Source organism: Limulus polyphemus, unplaced genomic scaffold, assembly GCF_000517525.1.
Source record: "Limulus polyphemus unplaced genomic scaffold, Limulus_polyphemus-2.1.2 Scaffold1389, whole genome shotgun sequence".
Classification (NCBI taxonomy): Eukaryota; Metazoa; Arthropoda; class Merostomata; order Xiphosura; family Limulidae; genus Limulus; species Limulus polyphemus.
The window spans coordinates 43597-56283 of record NW_013666999.1 but is presented as its reverse complement, the minus strand read 5'-3'; the positions used below and the strand labels follow the sequence as shown (position 1 = coordinate 56283).

The 12687-nt window shown below is 33.4% G+C and overlaps 1 protein-coding gene across 1 annotated transcript in view; it reads right to left on the bottom strand.

Moving 5' to 3' along the window:
• LOC106463377 overlaps window positions 1-12687 on the bottom strand; it is a 69978-nt gene that overhangs the window by 40855 nt on the left and 16436 nt on the right. The window lies entirely within an intron of this gene.

The window sequence follows — 12687 nt, the reverse complement described above, 5'->3', positions numbered from 1 at the left end:
CAAGATCTTGAAGAATCTATCTATATACTACTAAAACTCTGAGATTGTTTGTTTGCTTATTTTCTCAGTCAAAAAATCATTCACACTACCGTTCGCACTCTTTGCGAAACTTCTTACTTCACTTTTTTGAAAAATGGTTTTTCCTTTTACTCCCGATCAATAATCAAATATCTTTTTTTGAATTATGAATAACACGAATCAACTGAAATATTTATTTAAATGATTTCAAAATAAACCTTCATTTCGGTGCAATATTGAAATTAGCTTGAATTCTTCATAACCTCTGAATAGTGGTTGACCCAACGGGTCACGGTGGCCTAGTATCCAATATTAATTCACGCTGTGTGTTTGTTTGTCCACAAACTCCTCCCACAGTTTGACGCTTTCGGGGCTAAACTTGGCAGGCGGTCTCGGCCTGGGGATTTTTGAACCCCATAGCAGAGTACAGGTATTTCTCTAGTAGTTATCACATTTCCTTTCTTTCTTTCCAGGGACACTAATCCCCGTCCCACCAAACATGCTCGCCCTTTCAGCCGTGGGGATGTTATAATGTGACGGTCAATCCCACTATTCGTTGGTAAAAGAGTAGCCCAAGAGTTGGCGGTGAGTGGTGATGACTAGCTGCCTTCCCTCTAGTCTTACACTGCTAAATTAGGGACGGCTAGCGCAGATAGCCCTCGTGTAGCTTTGCGCGAAATTCAAAAACAAACAAACGTATTTGATGAAAGGAATATTTAAGCTGTTATATACTATAATATCTACTTTTGCTGTTGAAACTTTAAATCCATATCAAACTTCAAATACAGCTTGCATCACAATACTCTAACAATGACTCGATTATTAAATAGACAAAACTGTCTTTTGATTTAGTTAAATCACGCAAAAAATATGCATTTAACAGAGAACTTCATAAAACAAATGTCCTTATATTACACAGGCCTGCGATGGTTTTACTGTCTTCAAACTTTTACATGTTCTACAGTAATTCCTGTAAGCTGAATCCGAAAATGATATCCATTTTTCTTCATCGCGTACGGATTTTTCACAAAACGTCATATGTACTTCGACATAAGCGAATAATTTTAATTGAAATCGGAGGCACATTTTGTTATGCTTAAAATATTGACAACCACTGGCTATAGATATCTCTAGACCAATCGCGACGTGAGAGTCTTATCGATCGTTCTACCTTTGTGATAGAAAAAAAAAAGAATAATATTTTCGAAATCTGCGTAGCTGAATTATGGAAAATCCGTTATTAAAACCAAAACAACTTTTATGAAGTTTAAATTCGTAGGCCTGTGTTATCAGGTAAATGTCACAGTGCCTTCAATCAGTTCGAGGTAGAGCTACACATTAGTAAATAGAAACGGTTGATTTCACGATTCGTTTATATTTGTTGCAGAGTGCCATATTGGTGAGTTGGTGCTTTACTACCAATATTTGTTTCCAAATCTATTTATTGCAAAAAAGAACGGCTCGGCATGGCCAGGTGGTTAGGGCGCTCGACTCGCAATCTGCGGGTAGTGCGAATCCCCGTCACACCAAACATGTTCACCCTTTCAGCTGTGGGGGAGTTATAATGCGACGGTCAATCCCACTATTCGTTGGTAAAAGAGTAGCTTAAGAGTTAGCTTTGGGTGGTGATTACTTGCTGCTTTCCATCTAGTTTTACACTGCTAAATTACGGACGGCTAGCGCAGATAGCCCTCGTGAAGCTTTGCGCGAAATTCAAAACAAGCAAGCAAGCAAGTAAAAAACAAAAAAAGTTTTCTAAACGAATAATAAAAAATACGTGTAATTCGTGCAAGCTTTTTTCTCAAACGATTTAAAAGCTGATTATAATGAATATGGTTTGAAATTTAAAAAGTCCTGTTACAAAGTTCAGTTGTACGTTGTTATCAAAACTGCCGCTTCTAACGTTTCATAAGGTAGAACAAAAGACACCTTTTTGTGAATTTTAGTGTGTAATATATACAATTTTGGCATATAATCAGAGCCGGTGCTGGTCAGGAGGGGGCCTAAAATGTCGTTACTCCCTCCTTCCTACGCAAATACCATCCAATACTCTAATTAGTTGGTACTGGGACTGTATATTATTGGACTACTAGCTGGAGTACCCGTCCCCTGGACGTAAGTTATGTAAATTCATGATTAGTGAAAGGTTATCTTGGGACATGAAAAGTTGCTTCTCTTATATGTAATTGTAAAAAACACAGAAAAGGCAGAACTGCAAAACACAAACTACAAATTTGCATGTATCTCCGCATAGAAAAAACAAACCTTCATGCAAAATTTGGTGAAGATTCATCATCAGAGGACGTAATAGTGGTAAAAACGCAAAAATGCCCATAAAAACCGCAAAACGAAAAACTTAAAATTTGTATGTACCAATTTTGGGGAAGATCCATCCACACCCCGCAAAGTAGTTACATGGACGTATAACATACAACAGACAGTACTATTATATTTATGTAGATAAACCATTCAAAGCCGATTCCAGCATTGTTAGATGAGCTTAGAAATTTAATCAAACTATTATCTCTAAGATCAAAAATTATATTAATCAATTGCAATTGGTACAAAAGTTTTGTTTTATTTTTATGTTAGTAAATAAACGTTTCAATGTTGTTCAAACATATTATCAAATAACGCTCACCTAGAACGATCAGAGTACTTACAAAATATATAGTATTTGTTGAACAAAATATATGGCGTTATTGTTTGTTTGTTGTTAAGCACAAAGCTTCATAATGAGCTATGTGGGATGTGCCCACTGCAGAGATCGAATTTTAGCATTATTAGACCCCAAGCTTACAACTTAGCCACCTGGATGCGGCGTTATTGTTATTTTGTTGTTAAGAATAGAAATGTATATAAATGATTTAATATTTACCATCGTTAGTTCCGATTACATCTCTCGTTTAAAAAGTGTAATCTCTAAATAATGACTTCTTTAGTAAGCTAAAGTGTTTCGTGAAAGTTTATAGAAATTAGTTGTAACCTATATTCACGCGCTTAAATATTTAATACACTCACTAGGCAACCAACAAACACAGATACAATATTAATAACTTCTCCGGATTATAATATTTATTACAGATCATAAAACTAAAAATTTGAAGTATAGTTGGAAAATCTCTTTTAATCTCTTCATTTCTGACACATATATGAATTATTTAAATAAATTTCCTAGATGTACTGGTTACGAATTTTGGGTCATTTTCATATTATTTTAGATTGCTGAGTTTCTTTGAAATTTTTTTTTTTTTTTTTTTTTTTACAGATATCCGTGGCTCAAGAAACTTTGTGAGTTTTAATTGATGTTAATTAATAAAACTGATAGATTGGAGCTAGGAAGTGTGACGTTCCAGTCCTTGCTCTGCCCTTTGTAAAACATGCCAGTTATCGCTCTCCTCTGTTTAAAACAAAAAATAAACAAAGTAGTATCTATTTGTTACATAAATAGGAGATAACATGACTTTACTACAACAATGGCAACTTTCGAGCAACCTTTCTGGCTGCTAATATCTAATAGTCTTACATCAATGATAATTTCCACTTTACAAAAAAAGCAAATTAATTTCTAGCTTATACTAAATTGTACAAAACTCTGTATCATCCCTCCACTTTGTTGAGACTATCACTTCAGGGTCGAGCTGAAGGAGAAATATTGTAACGAGCAAACATCCACATTATTAATATAAAATATCGGACAAGTACGGTACTATCACGGCAAGATAAATTACAAATTTATTGAACACAAGTTTTATCAACTATTACCTATCAATAATTAATAAGAAGCACCTGACTAGGATTTTGTACTAAATATCTCAATCTCAAATTCAAATACAAACATACATACAATAAACATTGTTAATATCAAATCACACAAAATACTAATAAAAAACACAGACAAAACAACAATAATCACATATCACATGTCTAACAACTTAACATGTTTGTTTCTTAATATAAAATGGCTCCCTTAATGTACATAGACGTTTTAATGTGAGCTAGCGTTTTTAAAGTATTATAGCTGAGCCAAAGGACAGATGGAAAAATAAATAAACGATAAATAAAACCATAAGTATAACCTTACAACATGAAGCCCCCCAGTGGCACAGCGGTACGTCTGTGGACTTATAACGCTAGAAATCGGGTTTCGATACCGTGTTGGGCAGAGCACAGATAGCTCATTGTGTAGCTTTGTGCTCAATTTCAAAGAAAACAAACAAATACAACATGAACAAGCTAGTACAAACTCTATGGAATGACCACTGTGACATGTACTATAATCTTAGGCCAAAAGAAAATATTAATACAAGATAACGACCTCTCACATCCTGTTCTTAAAGATATGAACTAAGTGCAGAATACTTACATAAAAATGCTTGAATAAATATATTATGTTTTCTAGTTATAAAATAGTAAAAATATGGCGATTTTCATCTGTTACTTTGGCCTTTATTATCTCAAAGCCTTCCTAAGTCAGGATCTTTAAAACTAAAATTAAATGTTTGAAATTAAATCTTTACCAATATAATCATGGTTTCCAGTAATAACTTCCTCAGATTAGATGACACTTATACAAAAATTATATGATACTTATATGAAAATTGGCCCAACAGTTAGTAAAAATTAACAAAAATAAATTAAAACTTTAAGTTAATGCAAAACTAAAATGACAAAAAGGGCAGAAAATAACTGAACTGATCATGAAGGGAAGAAAATACACAGAGATAAATAAAATGAAATTGAATTTTGGGTAAAGTGGTCCTAAACTGTGCATAATCGAAAGGCAAACTGAAGTTACGGGAAATAACAACATAAGTGGATTTATGGGCCTGGAAAGCATTGCATGGGAGGTTAACACAGAATGAACTCAGTATAATTACCATAAAATAAAATAAAACTCAACATCTGAGTTCAGATAGAATAAGGACTAATATTATACAGAATAAGGCACTAGATTAAGCAAGCTACCAGGTACTACTAAGTACACAGAATTAAACAACATCAGTCAAGATACAGAGTGAAAAACATTACAGAATACGATTTTACAAATTCTAAAACTGAATAAAAATTTGGAATTATCAATAACCTAATATAATGTAGTTGTTATTCTAACGTAAAACCCGTCTTCCGTGGGGAATAGAACCCTGAATTTTAGTGTTGTATGTCGGTAAACTTACCACTGATCCAACTCAAAATAGCGACATTAAATAAGGGACATTCTAGCAAAATGACATCTACATCTAAAATTGAGAAAACTGGTCAGTTAACGCACACGTGTATTCTACAAACAACAACAACAACAAGAAACTTGGAGTATATGAAACATATTATAGTGCGGCTAACTCGCAAGTGCTAAATTCAAAATTATTAGATCTCAAACAAATAGTGGTAACCATAACAACAAAAACAAAACTTAGTATAGTTACAATGGTACGGAATAAACAAATGGAAAGGCTCAAATTAAAATGATCTGGCATGGTCAGGTGGTTAGAGCTATCCGCGTGTCGCTGGATCGAAACCCGTTACAAATTACAAGTCGCTAATAAGGGAGTTATACTGAATTCTGGCCATAATTTAAAATAACTGTACACGGACACCACATATAGAGGAAAGGAAAACACTAACAGGATTGATTGATAAGGTAAAACTGATTTAAAAACCCATAAAATATAAAGGAAGTTAAAACTAGATGTACTACCGCAGATTCCTTGATAGTGTTCTGTTTCAAGAGTAAATAAAACGAAATTTAACATTAACAAATATTTTTATTTCTTGCTTTTGAAGTTCATATGTCATGCTGTGTTGTAGCCTACAGAGTGTGTTATTTTTCTCGTGATTCATGGCATGCGCACGTTGTACTGACGTCACGACAGTACAAATTGCAATGTCAAGCGTCCCTTAAGTGACGTCATTTTAGTGGCTACTGACTGACTGACTGTCTGGCTGATAGATAACACACTACTGTATAAGGGTACGAGTGGTTAAAACAGGTGACTCCTCCAGGCAACCTATTATGTAAATATACACGTATTATATATATATATATGTATAAATAATAAGCATTGAAAATATTTTGGCAAAGAGTCCTTTGTCAGTCCTAGTTTTCACCATAAAGTTATTGAGGATAATGCCTGCGGTAATAGCTCCGAAATGCGTTGAAGATATCCCATCTATCAGACAAAATCCAAACGCTGATGTTATACTAACCAGCAAAGATGGAAATGAGTTAAGGGTATGGAGTTGAGGGGTTACACGCACAATATCTCAACTCTTTCTGCCTTTCACTGTCTGCAGCCAGTTGTGGGAAGGCAGTTACCATTAAAAATTCTTATAGTTCGTAAAGTTGAAATAAAACCTCCCTTTCTCTTAAAAATGTCTTCAAGTATAACATGGGAAAGCCGAGACAAGCCCAGCTCTTTTAAGTTAATCTTTCCGTCCCGGTATACTGAATAAAATTATAATTTTAAATTTAACTACTTAAAAGCAGCTAACGGCCTCTAATGACACAAAAGGCATTTTCCGTGTCGAAAGTTTATTTTTTAAGATATTTTCATATTTATTATAAAACAATGAAAAAATTTTTGATTGCCAGTATTTGTAACCATTATTTTTTAGTTTATTTATGAATAATACAACATAATTACAAACTATTAAAATTCTTTCCAGCTGAGATATAATGATGCCTTTTACATCATACACAGAACAACACTATCAGAGTTGGATAGACCGAAGATATGATTTGATTAAATTCCCTTCTTTTATGAAAAATAGTCAACTTTGCTTTGTCTTCTACTAAGTTAATGTCCAAGTCTAAATAGTTAGCTTGAACATCATTACTGTTGTTTTTTTCTGTTACAAGTTGTTTCGGATATATTAAATTTGGTGTAAAATTCAAGTTATTTATGGAGATTAAGTCATCTGTGTAACGGAAAGTATACATGTATAAGTTAAGATTTAAACCTGTTTCAGAAGTGAATTTTCATAAAAGAACAAATACAAGTTGTAGAAAAATTCGCCCCCATTGGATCCCCACTGTTTGTTTATATAGTTGTTCGTTGAAAGTAACATAACTATTATAAACACAGAAATGAATCATATTTTGACACTGAATTTTAGTAAATTTAAATTTTGGAATGTTTATTTCTGTATAATACTATTAATTACATTAATTGTTAATAGGCAATTAAAATCAGCACTATAAAACAAAAATCATTTAATATAAAATAAGCATTAAAAATATTTTAGTAAAGGTTCCTTTGTTAGTTCTAGTTGTCACCATAAAGTCATAACGGATAATGCCTGTGGTAATAGCTCACAAATGCGTTGGGGATATTCCAGCTACTAGAAAAAGTCCAAACGCTGATGTTAAACCAGCCAACAAACGTGGAGAATCAATTAAGGGTATGGATTTGAGTGCTTCCACTCACAACGTCTCAACTCCTACTGCCCTTCACTATGTGCAGCCAGGAAGGCAGTTACCCTTAAAAGTTCTTATATTTCCTAAAGTAGAAATGAAACCACCCTAAAATTTTTACTGTATGAAACTCCCAGCTCCGCTCTTTCTCTTGAAATTTTTTAAAAGTATAACACGGGAAAGTCAAGACAAACCTAACTACTTGAAGCTAGACTTTTCGTCCCGGTATATGCCCGGCATGGCCAGGTGGATAAGGCGCTCGACTCACAATCTGAGGGTCGCGGGTTCGAATCCGCATCCCACCAAACATGCTCGCCCTTTCAGCCGTGGGGGCGTTATAATGTGTCGGTCAATCCCACTATTCGTTGGTAAAAGAGTAGCTCAAGAGTTGGCGGTGGGTGGTGATGACTAGCTGCCTTCCCTCTAGTCTTACACTGCTAAATTAGGGACGGCTAGCGCAGATAGCCCTCGTGTAGCTTTGCGCGAAATAAAAACAAATAATAACTGAAAAATAAAACTAACACAAAAAAGTAAGCTGTATTGCGAATATTTTTGTATTTTAACTTAGAAGTTCGATACCACAGATATCCCATTGTGTAGCTTTGTGCTTAACAAGAAACAAACAGACATTTTTGTTTTACATCAAACAAAACATTTTATAAAACTGAGCTAGAACATTGGCAGTGAATTCGGAAAAAACTCATTATAAATACGTTTTAAGGCTGTGAATTAATGTAAACTAATTTAAGTTTTAATAAATCATCTCAATATTTTGTCTGAAACAAGTTTAAGCCAATATTGTTAGTATTGCCTCAGTGGCTGTCGTTTATTTTATTGACGACCCCCAGAATACATTGCAATTTCATTTTAAAAGACTGACACCAAGTTTATCGAGGCTTTTAATGATATGTTAGTTTGCTACTACATACATTTTGATATTTTTTTATAGCCGATCCTTTCAGAAGATATAAGACCATCAAGAGAAAACATTACACATAGTTTATAACACTTAATTAGCACAAAGGCCATCCACTCAAATGTTGCTAATTTCAGTGAGTTCCTTTGATTAAAAATATAACATCAACTAGTCACACACACAAATTAAGATTATTTAGGTTTGTTATTTAAAGCGAGTGTTCATTAAGCTGCCCGAAGACATAATATTCTAATTTTCATATACATAGTTTTCTTTTCTTTTTATATTCATAACTTCAGAACGTTCTAGCTTACAGCTATTTTTAATTCAGTATACTAGTTCTTGACGTAGTCTTTCTTGTAGGTTCCTTCAAATTGTGCTATAAGAAAGTAAATAGAAGGTAGCGTTATGAAAGCATTTTTTCTCGCCACCTTCCAAGTAGTTACACAAATAATCTTGAAAACAATTGAGTCTTTACTCTATTCTTTTGTGTTCCCTCTAGTTCGGGATCTCCTGAGAACCATAGGGAAACTATAAATTACTCTGTTAGGCTTAGTAACTCCTGCTCTGCTTGATAATAATAAACTTCATTAATCATACTAGATTTTGAAATTAATATAACTTAATATGCTCATATGTGACCCCCAAAAATGGCATTGCTATAACCAACTAATTGCTAGGCTTGGCATTGCTATAACCAACTAATTACTAGGCTGAAATGAATTATCTGTCAAATTCAAAAAATAGTGTTTGGGTGGATTAATATACCTTAATATGCTCATATGTGACCCCCAAAAATGGCATTGCTATAACCAACTAATTACTAGGCTTGGCATTGCTATAACCAACTAATTACTAGGCTGAAATGAATTATCTGTCAAATTCAAAAAATAGTGTTTGGATGGATTAATATACCTTAATATGCTCATATGTGACCCCCAAAAATGGCATTGCTATAACCAACTAATTACTAGGCTGAAATGAATTATCTGTCAAATTCAAAACCCTTGAATAAGAACCAGAACGTTTGAAGTATATACTGTACTTATATATACCTTAATATGCTCATATGTGACCCCCAAAAATGGCATTGCTATAACCAACTAATTACTAGGCTGAAATAAATTATCTGTCAAATTCAAGAAATAGTGTTTGGATGGATAGTTTTGATTTGGAAAATAATAAAATAATTGATCTGTACATTTTCTTTTCTTGTATAATACTTAGTGCGCCTTATGTTACGTTAGCACTGAATGTAAACCTGTTCATCGAATTTGAAACAGTGTTATTTAGCTACTAAAGTTCTATGTAGAAATGAAATTATTAAAAGAACAACTAAGCTCATTACGTGAATATTTCACATGGCAACCAACTCACACGTATTAAGTCAATGGTTTGTATTATGTTGCTCAATGATCATTTTGTTTCTTCCGGTTTGCTTCAGCACTTGCAAATTATTCATACTCCTCCTATTAGAGAAAAGTAGTTAGATAATTGTTTTAAGAAAACATAAGATTTAAATTTTTAGTATAAATTTATTCAACTTTTAAAAACCGGAAGACAAGTCGCAATAGATATATTTGCTTTTCTACATACTCTTATTAATACAAGAATACTGCAGTTTGAATAAAGAATAAAAACATTAAAACTCCCCTTTAAAAAGGTTAAAATATATATTGATAGAACGTTTGAAGTCCATAATTATTTTTCAACCAGTAATCTGTTTTAGCTTTTGGAAAATAGCCTGCTATTAGTCAAAATTACGATGTCCAGGTTGTCATTATTGGATTTCAATAAGTTATAGATATTTTTAAGCTTCGTGTATTATTATATGGCCATGACTCTTCTTCTTCCTCAGGCGCCTTTCTTGTTTGTTTGTTTGAAGTTAAGCACAAAGCTACACAATGGGCTATCTGTACTCTGCCCACCACGGGTATTGAAACCCGGTCTCTAGAGTTGTAAGTCCGCAGACATATCGCTGTGCTACTGGGGAGCGTACCTTTCTTTGTTTGTTTGAAGTTAAGCACAAAGCTACACAATGGGCTATTTGTGCTTAGCTCACCACGGGTATTGAAACCCGGTCTCTAGCGTTATAAGTCCGCAGACATACCGCTGTGCTACTGGGGAGCGTGCCTTTCTTTGTTTGTTTGAAGTTAAGTACAAAGCTACACAATGGGCTATCTGTACTCTGCCCACCACGGGTATTGAAACCCGGTCTCTAGCGTTGTAAGTCCGCAGACATACCGCTGTGCTACTGGGGCGCCTTTCTTATTTCTGTTTCGAATATTAGGATTTAGATTGTAATTCTGTTATTAGTAATTTAAGTGCTCTAACGTTTCTACTTAGGGTGAAAAGATTTCTGTTTAAAAAAATGCCCTGTTTTAATTCCACATAAGCTCAGAAAATGGTTTTATGAAAAAAAAATGAAAATTATTTTCCTTTAAAACAATTACATGATGCTGCCTGTCTAAAAATAAAATAATAAACGAAGAGAATAAGCGAGAACTGCGTCTTTAAGAAAAATCAACACTTAAAATGTCAACAAGTGAAAAATAACAAATATGCATTAAATAAGTTTTCACAGAGATATGTTTAGTTTAATACTGTTTATCTATGAAAATCATCTCTAATTCCTTTTTAATTAAATGACCAATGTATTTTATTTGAGTTTTAAATTAAATTACTTTGCCCTTGAGAAACTATTATATTAATTTTCTGTCGCTATTTTGGAAAGATCACAGATTTTAAAAATCACAGATGGCAGCACAAGGGCTATAAATGAGTAGTGTACGATTTGAGTGCATTACAGTGCTTTCTTATTTCTTAAATCCATATAAGCAATATATTTGTATTACGTAACAAGAGGAAGCAACAAAAAATCCTGTTAAAATGATTCATACATCTTTTATCGAAACGTTGAAGCAACAATCACTGTACTATAAGTTATTACAATTTGTTAAATTTAAAACATTCAAAATTGGCCATACAGTCAAGCAACCTTGTAGCTGACCCATGTTAAGTTATATAGAATACATCACTGCAGACTAAATGTATTATTACTGGTTACTTTCAGTTTTTTTAAAAAGCTGTTTAGCTATTATTTGAAATTATGTTAACTGCTATTCAAAATAGTGCATTCTGACAGTTGCTCAGCTACCAGTTGAAACTCATGTGTATCAGCAGCTAGTTACTGTTTGACATGAGTGCATTCTGACAGTTGCTCAGCTACCAGTTGAAACTAATGTGTATCAGCAGCTAGTTACTGTTTGACATGAGTGAATTCTAACGGTTGCTCAGCTACTGTTTAAAACCAATGTACATAATGACACAACCAGCAGTGCTTTTACTTTCATGTGGTTACAACCGTTACAACTTTCATGCAGTTACTGTTTGATTTAATAAATTCCACGTGATACAACTGTAGGTTGGGTTTTTGTGGAATAATAATAGTAATTCCAAATTGTACTTCTAATTGGGTTTTGGTTCTCCATTCTATGTTTATTCTCCATTCTCTTATTTCTAGTCCCTCAATGACTTTTGCTTCACTGTGTAATAATGTTGTATACGTGTATTGAAAGAAAAAACTGTTAATGGGAAATAGAAGTGTATATGTGATTCAAATTCTCAAGGGTGAAATAAATTTAGTTTTCAAATATCTAAAATGGTAGTTTTCAAATTGTGATCCGTGGAACCTCAGGGTCATCAGGGGTTCCACACAAAAGTTACCTGCAATGGCGATTTTTTTTTCAGTTATTGGGTGTTAATCCGTCAGGGACCAAATGTAGTCTTATAAATCATAAGTCAGTCGATATTCAATCTTCTTCACACGGTTACAAACTTAAACAAATGAATACGTACTATTCTTAGCTATATAAATTTGCCTAGTTATATGTAGTAAGTATGATATGAGAGGAAGAAGGCAATATAGGCAAACTTCCAACGAATATAGTTAAAATATTTTCATTTTGGGCTTATTTCACTGGGAGAAATAACTTCGTGTTGTTACTTTTATAGAATACGATCTTGGCAGTTTGGCTAATTCCATTTTGCTTTGTTAATGTTCGAAGATTTTCGCATCATCCGAATATAAAGCTAATCCAGTGAAGCCGGATATCATATTTATTTACCAGTGTACCCGGATACTTTATTTATTTATGTACAGCGTAATAATTAGTTCAGTGTTAAATTACTTGCAAAAGAAGAAGCACATAACATTTGATAAAACTGAATTGATATAGATAAATTGAGAGAAAAACAAATATCTGAAACATAAATATTTTATTTCATTTCTTTATATACGCTGAGTGGTCACAAGTAAATAGATACCTAATTTCTCGTC